Raw genomic sequence first — 12,013 nt, forward strand, 5'->3', positions numbered from 1 at the left:
GGTAAGCTTCTTGAATGTCGAGCGAAAACTTATCAAGTACGCCATCATTGACTGTCAAGTTTTTCATTTTTACATCCCTTGACTCTCTATCGTTAAGTTCTTTTGCAATCAACTCTTTCAACTGTTGTTCTGTTAGAGTTAAAGTATTGGATCGAACAACTAGATGCCCCCGGTTATGCCTATGTGGAGAAGGATACCTTCCATTATCTCTTATTGGAGTAAGAGATCTTTGGCGGTATGCACGATCAGCTCCGACCGGTGATTGCCTTTGTCTATCCCTGTAACCAGCCTGTCTAGGCCGGTAGTCACCCTTGGCCGGGTGGTCGGTATAATTATACCACTTCTCCATGTTTTGTTGTTTTGTGCGATGCCCGCTTTCCCAGTCATGTCGGACATATCTCGGATGGCGGTCTTCCCTGAAATTGCTTCTCAGAGGTAAATCTTCCATTTGAGATCGGACATGTCTAGGGTAGTAGTTATCCCTGCCAATCCGATTCTCCCCATAAGTACGGATAATAGTGTCATTACTCTTAGAGTGTGCACTGGTCATGACTCGTCGTAACTCATGCTCAACCGTATTAGGAGTGGCGGTAGCGGAGGCGGTGGTGGTGGCGGTGGCGCTGCTACGGTTGGATGTTGAGAATTGATCTTACCACTAGGAGCAACTTGATTGTTCAACGGTTCTTGCATTGGCCAATTAGCAGGAGGAATATGTTGACTATTTGGTCTGCTTCTTGCGCTTACCATCTTGATTGTTTCACGTGATAATGAATTCTAAATTCCCCACAGACGGCGCCAATTCTGTTTCGGCAATAAACTGCTTCAACACAATGAGAGCAATGGTAAAGAACACACTAAGAAACAGAGGAATTTGATGTTGGGGGAGATAAAACTGAACCAAATAATGGCTGCCTAAGTACCCAAGATCTCTTCTCTAGGGATCAAGTTTCCACGTAGTTCCTTATGAAAAATAATATGGTATTTATATAGGTAGAGAAGAGAGTCCTTGTAGCTCAAGTAATCTTGTTGCTTGAGTAATTGTGATAGAATATAACTGTCAACTGATAATTATCTTTTTGATAATCAATGAATCTGGATATAAATCAATGTACATTAGTGGCAAGCCATGTGGCTAAGGTTCAGCCTTAGACACATGAGTTAATGGGCTTATACATTGATCCATGATACTGCGAATTGGGCTTTAGCCCTATTGATTAAATGAATAAAATAGAGACCCCTACTAATGGACGTTTGCCACGTAGGTGGGGGTCGAAACAGAGATGATTAGTAGGAAGTGGCAGAAGTTGTGGTATTCGACGAATGATTTTTATCACACCAATTTGGTGTTGAATTTCTATAAGAAGAGGGAGATTGAGGGTCAGAAGATTTTTGTGTAGGTGAATGATATGAGGAGAGAAGTGTGTATAACTATGTTGTCTAGGATTCTGGACGTTGAGTGATAAGAGACCAAAATTGTAGTTTTAACCCCTTAATAATCATACTGTTAGACCAATTATGTGAATAATAAGTAAGAGTTAATACTGATTACGTGTTTTTATGCATTTCAGGCTTTAAAGTCCATTATGTGCAGAAATGTGCCACTTTAGCGAGATAAAGGAGCAAAAGTCACAGAACTTCGAATACCATATCTTTGGACTCAGACCTCGGAATTGGGCCTACCTTATGTCAAAACGACCGGCTCGGAAAGAGCTTTGCAATGGTCCAAGCCTTGACCCAATCAGAGGAGCAGAAGTGGACGAAAAGTCTATTGAAGCCGAATCTAACCCAAGAGGCCTTTTTGGATCGAAGACTTGGGTTTGGGCCCGATTCTCCGCCCAAAACATGGCTCCAAGCCCATGCACGATTTTGGATCTGATGTATAAAACAAAAGCTTAGCTCTTTGTTAATGGTAGATTAATTAGTAGAGAATTAGGGTACATAGCTTAGAATAGAAAGTAGCCATTAGAATAGCTTCTAGATCTAGATTTGATTGTTTTAATTAAGTTTAGTTTTAATTCAAATTCTTGTCTTAGATTAAAACTATTAGAATCATAGTTCTTCATTAGTATTAATAAATAAATAGCTATTTGTTAATTTCGATTTTGTCATTTCCAATTCTAGATCTAATTTCAATTCCCTCGGCCCTTATTTCATTTTAGTCATTAAATTAGATTTCATTATTGTTTAAATTAAGTAAATTTCGAATCTTGATAGTATGTTTAGTTTTAATCTAAATGGAAATGATTGCGTAATGATTCAAGGCTAAACCTCCATTTGAGGGGGTTGAGAACCCTTGATGAAAGCTTGATTCCGTTTATCGTAGAGTCATCGTAATTTCTATTCCACGCCAGAAATAATTAGTTCACCATGAGAATGGGTTTAATTGTTCACATGCTAGTTATGAATTGGTAGAAATGCCATGTGTAATTAGGGATTAGGAATAACCAATTGTTCTCATGAGCAATTCAATTTGGATTACTTAATTTATCTCGGTAGTGGATTAAGTTGAGTTAAGGTGGAATCAATTCCCCTCTAACTCCCTATCATAGAATCAATGAGTAATTTCATAGTCGTTTATTTAATTGACTAGTTGTATCTTGTGGGTAAGTTGCATCGTAGTCTAGTTACTTATTTCGTAAAGCTCTCATTGACTTAAGACTAATTCCTTAGACTTAGAAAACAATCCATGCTAGGGAACTAGGAGTGGAACGAACTTCCTACTCCACTTAGTGCAATTCGCATTGAGAGTAGAAACTTTGATAATCGAGATTAAAAGTTTAGTTTTAGTTTACTTACGGATTGAATTCATCGTTCATTTCGTAGGTAAACTATTCATTTTACAGTTATCATTGAGGCAAGACAGAACCTCATAATCACAATGCAAGAATCGCAGTGGTGGTGGGATCAAGGCATTGATGAAAAAGACTGTATTGGAAGGGCAGTACAATGCGAAATTGCATTGTGTTTGACAATTGTCTCTGAGAACCAACCAGCTGGTTGTAGCTCAGTGGGTTGGTAAGAACATCATTGGCACCTCGAAAGTCAGTGACATCGGCTCGTCTTGTATGCACGTTCTTTGGGTCCTTCAGGAGAAGAGGTATGAGTTTTGCATCCTCGACTTTTTGATTGTTGAGCTTAGAGGCATTGGAAAATATATTGCACCCTTCCCTGTATTGATTACTAAGATCATGATGCATTTTGGAGCTGTTGCGAAAACTGAACGGATTATGTTGAAGTTGCATGCAAATGCAAAGATTTATACAAAATGTATTCAGAAGACGTGGCGGTTGCCCAAGGATAGGGTTGTTGAATCGGATAAGGATGATGAAGAAGACACGACATCTTTTGAGGTCGATGCCTTGGAAAAGGCTACTTCTGATATAGAGCACATGGCATTGTTTCATCGTGGTCTGCATTCTCTTAATACCATTTGTGAGGATCTTCGGACTAGGCAGGTTAACATCCATCAGAATTTTTAGGAGCTCAGTGCTAGTAACCGGGAGCTCCAGGCTAACATGGAGACCCTAGTCCAGCGTGATAAGGAGCGTGAGGAATCCATGAATGCATATATAGAGGGACAGCAGAAGTTCCAAGTAGAAGTTCTACAATGCTTGCCACCTTATCAGGGTTTTACTTCTGAAGATTCTGTGAGGCATAAGCATTGTCGACGCAGGACTGATGACTCTGGCCCTTCCTCATCTCGTGACTAGTAGTTTAGTTGTATTGTGATTAGGAAATTTTCCTGTTTTTAGTAGAATGTTATTTTTAGTTGTTTAGTTAAGTAGTTAATTTTGGATTATGTAATTGTTTTCGAATATTTGGTTGTTAGTTGAATTTTAAGTTTAATTAAATTTTTGTCAAAGCATGCTATTGTTTTTCATGAATCCCATCTTCCCGATTTGTTTAGGGGTGGCATTAATTGTTCAACATTGTATTTTTACTTAATCCACCGTTTTGGAAGTATTTGTTGCAAGATTGTGAGAATATGATTTTTGGGAGCATGTTGCTAAATTGGTGTAGCTAGAATTAGCTAGTGTTGGGTTGTGCAACCTTAAGGAGTAGAACTTAGATGTTTCCTATTTTAGTTTTAGCCAAAAAGCTATTGGTTTGATTTTGGAATATGCATCTAGTCTGTTTCTATTCTGGATTTAGAAATATTCTGTTTCCATCAAGTTTCCTTGACAATTTGGGCAACTTATGGAATTCAGAAACTAGACCTCTATAAATACAAGGTTCATTCTCAACTTAACACCACACCTCTAACTTTTATGTTCACTTCAGAGCACTACAAGTGAATTCAGAGCAGTCAAAGTACACAGAGCGTGCCCCCTAGTTTGCTTAATCCTGAGTGCGCCCCGCCCTCAAGCTACTGGACTCCGAGTCAAGCAAGAGCGCGCCCCACGTCCTTCACAAGCAATTCCTGAGCACGCCCCGTAGCTTGCCCTTTGCAGCCACTTCCACTTCTGATTTTTTGTGGGTTCTTTCGAGGTTGTTTCTAAAAGTTCTAGAGTGTGTTGTTTGATATGAAGTCTCCTATACTAATATCGGAGCAGTCTTTTGAAGATTTGTTCTCGAGTGACACGTACGGATCTTGGTTTCGCAAAGTGATCATACAAGCAGGATGGCAGTCTTTAATGGTAAGTTCTAATGAACTATATTCTCCTGCACTTACATCTTATTTCTATGAACATTGTAAGTTTTTTTATCGGATGGATGGAGAACACGTGTTCTCTATCACCATTGATGATGAAACAATGGACATAACCAAGTTCTTGTTGGTATTTGATGGTGACCTTCCTATGCCTACTAAAATCATGGACTCATGGGGCTATTTAGTTGATAATTTCTATGCCTACAACTATGAGTTTTTGCATGAGACCTATGGGGCAGGAATTTTCCATGTAGAGGACCAAGGGCAATATAACGTAGCCTTTGGTAGCTTGTCCCTTAACGTGGGCACGGTGATGTTTTTTAATCATGCTAGACATATTCCTTGCTCTAGACATTTTGGCGTTTTTTTTCTGCGAATGACGCCACGTGCAACATTTTCCTTGCTCTAGCTGAGGGACATCTGCTATATGACCTTCCCAAGATATTAATGTCTAGTTTAGCACGAGCCCAAAGTATGAGGCATAAGTACCTTCTTATGCCTATTTTAGTTTGCTGCATAATGCTATGTTTCTTTCCTGCTTTTTGTACCCGTTTCACGGATTGGGTTGGGGTTGACATTGTAAGACCCACCAATTGCATTATACGCTCATTCCGTGCAATGACTTGGCAGTGATGGAGGCTACAACCTAATTGGGTTGTCCCTTACACCCCATCTGACCAAGTGGTGCTTAACAGGTTAGAAAATGTAGATGATAAATGGCGTGAGGTCTGGCAAATCATCATGGGCTGGCAGGATGTGAAAGAGCCTCACTTCTTTATAGAAGAGGTTGACAACGCGTAAATGCTGGATATGAGGTAAGTTTTACTTTTTGTTCGTGTCTGTTTATGTCATAAGTAATTTAATTTTTGTTATCCCCATAATGGGTGGAACTCATATAGAGATGCATCTGTTTTTATTTGTCTATATTAGTATGTTTCAACTTTGTTTTGCAGGTGTTCCAAAAATTTCACGCGTTTCCATGGTATATATTTGCTACCCTTCTTATTTTATAATTTGAGGACAAAGCATGCTTTTGTTTGGGGGTGGCATAGAAACACGCATAATTTAAGGAACCTGTTAGGTTATAGATATGTACAATAGGCACTTGTTTTCTAGTAAAAAATTAAAAAATTAAAAAAAATAAATAAAAAGTTTATGCTATACACTTAGGAATACTGGTATTGTTTCTTTTTCTATGATGATAATAGTCTAGAAGTTTCACGTTAGCTCTTAAATTAGAATAGTTTTTAGAAACTTAGGCTAATATGTAGGTAATAATCATTGAATCTTTCTATAAATATATTGCATGAGCATCTATGTTTGTATTGGCAGTAAGTTTCTGAAATCTAGGCTAATATACTTATTATACAAATCCTATGAGAATATAGCCTAAAAGCCTTATGAGTAAAATATCTGAGTAATGACACAAAGGAGAAGTAATTCCGACTAGAGAAATCACACGTCCACTTGCTTGATCACTATGTCATATCCTAATAGAGAATTTAGGCCCTTTTTGGATCGATATAGCCAGAAATTCAAACCTATACGAAATTTTTTTCGTTAGTCACCCCTCTGAGCCTTTCTTTAGCCTTTCATAAACCATAATTCCTTTCCCTTTTTACAAAAACAAAACAAAATAAAAATTAGGCTACCCATATTTGAATGAGTCTGAGAATAGAGATCAAGAAAATAAAAGATAAAGACCTGTGAAACCAAGAAATTGTTAGCTGCTTCAAATAAGAAAAGAAAAGAAAGTTTCCATCCAAAGAAAAGAAAAAAATAAACAAATAAAATAAAAAGTTAGAACTCCAAAAATAGAATCAAAGGAGTCAAAAGCCAAAGAAAAAGAAAAAAAAAAATGGCTAAGGATGGAAACAAAGTGTAGAAGCAAAGTAAGAACAAAATTTTCTCTAGTTACATAATATGAAGACTCTATTATTTCAAACTTGTCATTTTTGAATATCCCTTTCATTCCTTCTTAAACCATTTCCTAATCCCCGCAACACCTAATAAAGACCTCTAGCTCAATTAGGATTAGGTTAGTGTGATTGTAAGTGGCAAATGTGTTTGATTGGCTTCGGCTTCCTTGTGTGTCATTGAGATTGTAAGGTAAAGTGTGCCCACTGCACACTGGAGTGAGCAAAACTTGAGTGAAAAAATTAGAGTGGTTTTTGTCTTGACATTTATGTGAGGACCTACTTAAGGACGCTATTCCAAAGTTTAAAAAACGGACTTGTTAGTGCATTTCATAGCATAGTTCATTATATATATGTTTATCTGTAGATGATTGATTATTATGCACATATTAGCTTAGGTTTAGACTTGAATATTATGTATTCATTGCTAGTGAGATGTATAGATATCTGAGAATAAATAAGGAAACAATAGTTATATTTCTTAGTCGTTGTAGTATAGATGAAGTTTGTGAGTATCTTCACTGGAAAACTCTCACGAGGCTATAACTCGTCCACTAGGGAATTCCTAGTGGTTTAAGGCTTTGTTGCATATGGTAAATGCAATCACACTCGGCGAAATGAGATTAGTTAGAACTTCATTTTTGGTCACTTATTTTAAATTCTCATATTTCCTTGAGGACAAGTAAAATGTTGTTTAGGGGTAGTTTGATAAGAGCCCAAAACTGTAGTTTTAACCCTTTAACAATATTACTTTTAGACCAATTATGTGATTAATAAATAAGAGTTAGTGTTGTTTATGTGTTTTTGTGTATTTCAGACATTGGAGTCGAATATGTGAAGAAATTTGTCCCTTTTACGAGATAAAGTAGCAAAGGTTGGTTGCTAAGAAGTTCTATGATTAAAGGCCAAGATTCAAGGAGAAAAAACCTTTTTAAATCCCGGTCAAAGCTGAAAAATCAAAGTCAACACTGGCAAAAATAGCGCATAAAAGTCAGTAGAACTTCTGAAAGCCGTATCTTTGGACTCAGACCTCGGAATTAGGCCTACCATATGTCAAAACGACCAGCTCGGGAAAGGCTTTCTAATGGTCTGAAGCTTGACCCAATCAAAAGAGCAAAAGTGGACAAAAAGACTATTGTAGTAAATTCCAGTTGAGAAACTTTTTTTGGACCGAAGTAATCAAGTTTTGGGCTCGATTTTATGGCCCAAAACATGGCTCCAAAGCCCATGCATGAAATTGTAGACCTAGCCTCTTCTATATATAGAGGGCTAAAACCAAACTCTTAGTCTCTCCTAGATTAGATTCATAAAATAGATTAGACTTAATTAATTAGTCAATACTTAGTTTTTAATACAGTTTTGAATCATTAGACTCTTTTTCATTAAATTAATAAAGTAATTTTATATTTCTTCAAAGATGTCTTACTCTTATTCTTCCATTAATGATAGTTTGATGAATCGAAGCTAAACCTCTATTAGAGGGGTTTGAAGAAGCTTTGATGAAAACTTGATTTTGTTAGTGTAGAAATAGTTGTAATATTCTATTCCAATCTTGAAGGTAGTTAATTCACCATGAGAATGAGTTTAAATTGCCTCATATACTAATTATTAGTTGGTAGAGATTTCCATGAATAATTAGGGATTAAAAAGACCCAATATCTATGTTAAAACATAAAGATTAGGATTACAACAAATCTATGCTAGTTTATTAAGTTGAAATCAAGGTGGAATTAAATCACCCTAATTCCTTCTCATATTCACATCTTAGTATTGAATTGCCATAATATAAGTTAGAACATTTTTAATTAGTTCAATCACCATCTCAGTATAATTTCAATCCATTACTCTCATCGATTTTGTTAGAATTGATTAAACTAGGAAATCTTAACGTCTAAAGAATTAGGAGTGGAACGAATTCTCTTCTCCAATTATTGCATGATTCACGAGAGTAGAAATTTGATACATTAGCGTAAATGCTTATGTTTTACTTCTGCCTAAGTTTAATTAGTTTTGTAGGAGTAAATAGTAGTTTTTACATTTATCAGGATCAATAGGATGTTTAACCTTGGCCGTTTTTTTCTTTGGTTGTGGTTTAACTGGTACCTCTACAGGGGTAGGATCTTCAATTTCTATACCAGTATCAAGTAAGTTTTCATTGGTAATGACCACTGGTGGTGTAACAATGGGCATAGTTACGGCGTTGTCAACCACTCTGCCAGATAGGAGAGTGGTGATGGCATTTAACTCACTTACGTTTAAATTTTCATTACTAGTATTACCGATTACTTCAAAGGTTGTGTTTGACATTTTTAGATTAGGTATAGCTTGACCTGGGAACACACCTTTTGGTTGTACTTTCTCTTGGGTTAACTGCTGTAATTATTGTTATATGGATTGTAAAATTTGTTGTTGAGTTTGCATGAAGGCGTTGAAATGATCCGGTTGTGGATGTGTAGTGGTCACAAGTGGTGTGACAGGAACTATCTCACGTTGATTATTAACGGGTGGGTTGTGATAGTTATTATTAACCGGAATGATACCTCTGTTAGCATTATAATTATTATAATTAGCTTGTCCTTGTCCATGTCGTGGTGGAGCTTGCTTGTAATTGTTTGTCGGCCTAAGGTTGTGATTATTATACCCTGGAGGTGTAACTTGTTGATTATTTCTCCAACTGAAGTTGGGATTTTGTCTCCAAGGGGCGTTAAGAATAGGAAGGTTATTAACGGAGCAAACATTATCTGGTTGTGCGGGTTCATAGACGAGAGTGCAATAGCAGTGAGGATGCTCAGGACTCAAACAAAAATTACAAGGAATAGAGTTGACATTCATGACAGGGGTAAGGTTCTATTGAATAGAAATAGCTTCTACCTTTTTTGTGAGGGATTTAGTTAGAGTTCTAAGCTCAAGATTAGGTTTAACTTTAAACATACTAGCAGCCTTAACTGTTGAAGAAGCATTAGCGGAGTGGGGGGATGTCATTACCCCCCCCCCCCCATGTTATTATTACGCTTAGATTGATCTTCTAAAAACCTATAAGCCTCTGAGGCTCCTTTACTAAGGAAACTACCCCCATTTATTATATCAAGAACCCCTTTATGATGATGTAAAAGCCTCTTGAAAAAGGCACGAACAAGCGTGTCTTTCACAAGGTTATGATGTGGACACTCTGAGAAGATCAGTGAAACGATTCCAGGCTTTTGAAAAGGATTCATGAGGATTCTAGCAGAAGAAATGAATCTTGTAAAGCATTTCATCTGTCTTCAGTGGTGGGTAAAACTGTTCCATAAATAATTGAACAAGTTTGGCCCATGAGTCCATAGAATTAGGCGCTTGGGCAGTTAACCAAGATTCCGCCTTATCGGTTAGGGTGAAAGGAAACACCCTCAGTTTAATTTGTTCCGAGCCTATGGTAGGATGATGGAATGTGGTAAGAACTTGTTCTATCCTATGCATATACTGAAAACGCTTCTCATGGTCTACCTATGAAAAACTAGTAACAAATTAAAAATATTCGGGGGAATTCAAAAATCCTCCACTTGGTCTGCAATAATGATGCATGACTTAGGGCTATCATTTAGGGCTTTGTAAAAATCAAAGAGAGGAGTCTCTGTTTCGTCATCCATTGATGCAGGTGTAGTGTGTGGTATTCTAGATAGGCGTGTGAGTTGACGTTTACAATAGATCACGTTAGACTATTTTTTCTTACCAGACCTTAATCTCATGCAAGGCTAAGTCCAATATTAAAGAAACACCAACAACAGTCAAAACAACCCTGATATGCTAGAATTAAAAACTCTTCTGACAGAAAAGGCGAGGAGTGAAAGAAGGACCTGAATGCCTCCTTGCTACGCGTTTGAATAACATCTTGTATACACAATCTCAGTGTATGTAAGAAGTTGGAAACACTGAATAACTTGAATAAATGAGAGTTTGAACTAACCTATGAAAATCGGGCTTCTTCATAAGGGGCGCGGGCACACCTGGAATCATGCTAATAAGGGCTGCTTGACACGAATTCCAGTACCCTGAGGGCGGGCGCGCTTTAGAAATAGGGTACTTAGAGAGTGGGAACGCTCAAGGTATTTCTGCGAAAAAAAAATTCTGAACCAAACAAACGTAGTTAGAACCAAACAAGGGTGGGTGGGTTTAATAGGATTTTGGTAGGATTGAAAATACGAAAGGAAATGAATATAAAGAGAACTAAGATGGCAGCGGCGCCATTTGATAATTGTAAAAAACAATCATTTTACCTAATCTTAGCTAATTATGCTAGGAATAAGTAAAAGCTTGAATTTACGCCAGTTGATCAAAGTTTTACTCTCGTTAATCATGCAATATGTGGAGTTGAGAATTCGTTCCACTCCTAGTCGTTTAGAAGTTAAGTTTCACTAGTTTAATCAATTCTAACAAAATCAATGAGAGTAATGGATTGAAATTATACTAATGTGATGAAAATAACTAATTGAGATGTTATAATTTATACTATGGCAATTTAACGAGGAGATGTGAATATGGAGAAGGAATTAGGGGGATTTGATTCTACCTTGATTTATTCCTAATATGCTAGTGTAGATTATTGCAATCCTAAACAATGAAGATTAAGTATTTAATCCCTAACTATTCATGGCATCTCTAACCAAATAATAGAATGCATGAGAGGAAGTTTAACCCATTCTCATGGTGAATAAACTAACCTCTAGAGTAAAACTCTTGAACAAGCAATAAATCTAAACTAACACATCAAGTCTTCATCAAACCCCTCTAATGGTGGTTTAGTTCAGATTCATCAGACTATCAGTAATAGAAGAATAAGAAGAAAACAGTATTGAAAGAATATAAATTGGCTTTATTAATCTATATTAAAAACTAAGTACTGACTAATTAACTAAGTTTATGAATTAAAATCTAAGTACTAAGAGTTATGCCTTAGTCCTCTTTTATATAAAAGATGGCTAGGTCTACAATTTCATGCATGGGCTTTGGAGCCATGTTTTGGGGCATTAAATCGAGCCCAAAACCTAATTACTTAAGTCCAAAAAGGGTTTCTCTATTGGAAATTACTGCAACTACCTTTTCATTTACTTCTACTCCTCTGATTAGATCAAGGTCTAAACCATTAGAAAGCTCTTTCTAAGTCGGTCGTTTTGACATATGGTAGGCCCAATTCTGAGATTTGAGTCCAATGATATGGCCTACAGAAGTTTTGCTGACTTTTATGCTCTATTTATGCCCGTGTTGACTTTGACTTTTCAGCTTTGACTAGGCTTTAACAAGGCTTTTTCAGCTTGAAACTTGGGCTTTAAACCTAGAACTTCTTAGCAACCAACCTTTGCTCATTTCTCTTGCAAAAGGGACACATTTCTTCACATATTTGACTCCAATGCCTAAAATATACAAAAGCACGTAAACAGTACTAACTCTTATTTAATAATCACATAATTGG

The sequence above is a fragment of the Coptis chinensis genome, chromosome 9 (assembly GCF_015680905.1).
Source record: "Coptis chinensis isolate HL-2020 chromosome 9, ASM1568090v1, whole genome shotgun sequence".
Taxonomy (NCBI): domain Eukaryota; kingdom Viridiplantae; phylum Streptophyta; class Magnoliopsida; order Ranunculales; family Ranunculaceae; genus Coptis; species Coptis chinensis.